We start from the raw sequence: 2,169 nt of genomic DNA, 5'->3' as shown, positions 1-2,169 counted from the left end.
GAAGTGAAATGATTTGGCCGAGGCCACACAGCAGACTAGTGGCAGAGTCAGGAGCAGAGCCCATGACTTTCTGACTCCCAGGCCCGTGCTCTATCCACTACACCACACCGCTTCGCTAAGATTTGCGCCCAACTTGGGGGCTCGAACCCACGACCCTGAGATCAAGAGTCTCATGCGCTCCCAGATGACTTAGCAGAGGGGTCTCAGTGTGGTCAAGTGGAAGGGCATGGGACAGGAAGCCCAGAGATCTGGGTGCTAATCCCAGGCCCGCCAACCTGTGGTGTGTGACTTTGGACAAGTCACTTAACCACTGTGTCTCAGTTTCCTCGTCTGTAAAATCAGGCTAAGATGAGAAGCAGCGTGGCTCAGTGGAAAGAGCCCGGGCTTGGGAGTCGGAGGTCATGAGTTCGAATCCCCGCTCTGCCACTTGTCAGCTGTGTGACTGTGGGCAGGTCACTTAACTTCTCTGTGCCTCAGTTACCTCATCCGTCAAATGGGGATTAACTGTGAGCCTCACCTGGGACGACCTGATTACCCTGTATCTACCCCAGCGCTTAGAACAGGGCTCTGCACATAGTAAGCGCTTAACAAATACCAACATTATTATTATTATGATTATACCTCCCTCAGATTATGAGCCCCGTGTGTCCAATCTGGTTTCCATGTATCTATCCCAGCACCTAGCAGAGACTAAGCACTTAGTAAATCAACAGTAGCGTTTTTAGAATTACTGGTCTAGAAAGCACCTCCAAAGGTTACTTACCAGCTACCTGCCCCTGACTCCAAACAGACTACATATAGGCTAACTCATAGAAATCTGACCATTTAAATTCCTCCAGAACAGTAGGGTAATCACCCACAGCAACCCACTTCAGTTACCCAGAATCTTTATCGTCAGTAATTTCTTTTTGCCTCACCTAAATCCCATCAACCATTTCAACCATTTCATTTTGTTCTTTTCAGCGGTCAGAGAACAACTAGAGCTCTCCATGTGGTGATTCTACCTAGATTGAAGTCACCCTTAGCTTTTGTGGATTTCTGCCTCCACGCATGGCAGTGTACCGGGTCACCACTTCTCTGGTATCCGCTCTCTTACCTTGACCCTATGCTTGGAAAAAATAAACACCCCCAGCTCAATCCCTCATGATTTATGGGTCTCCCAGGCTCCCGTCATGTTCTTCCCTTGCTCCTTTACTTTTTCATCCCTTTCTTCAATCAGGGCCCCTGCTCTATTCTCCACGAAGAGGCCCCCTTTTCCATACCAAGCCTCTGATGACATCAATCCAGAACCGTTCCTAAGAAAAAAATGCTCAAGATGTTTTTCCTTGAGGTGTTTTTTTTTTTTTTTGCTTTTATGACTAGACTTATGTTTTCATAAGGTTCGAATCACAGCAACAACATGTACCTCATTTACTACAAAGAATTTTTGAGCAAAGATGTATTAGAAACTAATGTCTGAATTTCTGCTTGCAGTTTCTTGTTAGTCAACACATGCTCAGGAGACACAATTAGTCACAGAAGAGTTTATTCTATTATGCAGTCTCACTTTTTTTAGGCTGACTCATAGATTCCCATATTGTGTATTTTGGGCACCGAACTGTGATGACTAGGGGTGGGGAGTGGAAGAGAAGTTCTGTGTTGAAGACTTAAATGAAATCCTAGCCTCAAAGCTTTTCTCCAAAGGCCAGTTGAAAAAACAAAGCTTTGCTAGTCATTCTTGTTTCTACCTCTACTGACTCTCCCCCCACCCCCCTCCGACCCCCATTTTTCCCCCTGTGGTGACTCACTCCTACATCTGATTGGTCTTAGTGAAGCCACATTCCTATTTTGTTTTTCACTTTAGAACCCTTTGCCACAGAAACAGGAGCAATAGCCTAAATTCAGACTTATGATCTCACAAGACAGACCAGATGTTAAATATTCCAGTAAGGTAGAGTCGTCCTTCGGCTCCAAGATCACTTTGCAGACGACGAGGCCGCATCCGTGAGCGTATGCCTTTAAGAGAGAATCGCTTGTACATACGCACACTCTGCCCACGAAGGTACGGTTGGGCACTTTTTCTGGAAAGCTACGGCCTACCTCCGGCGGGACACGCACTTGAGTTGTCTTTTGCAATAGGGTTGATGGTTCGCGTGGAGTCATCCACGCCCTTTCGCCCTGTTCTCTCAC

This window comes from Ornithorhynchus anatinus, chromosome X5, assembly GCF_004115215.2.
Source record: "Ornithorhynchus anatinus isolate Pmale09 chromosome X5, mOrnAna1.pri.v4, whole genome shotgun sequence".
Classification (NCBI taxonomy): Eukaryota; Metazoa; Chordata; class Mammalia; order Monotremata; family Ornithorhynchidae; genus Ornithorhynchus; species Ornithorhynchus anatinus.
Note: the sequence above shows the minus strand (reverse complement) of the source record.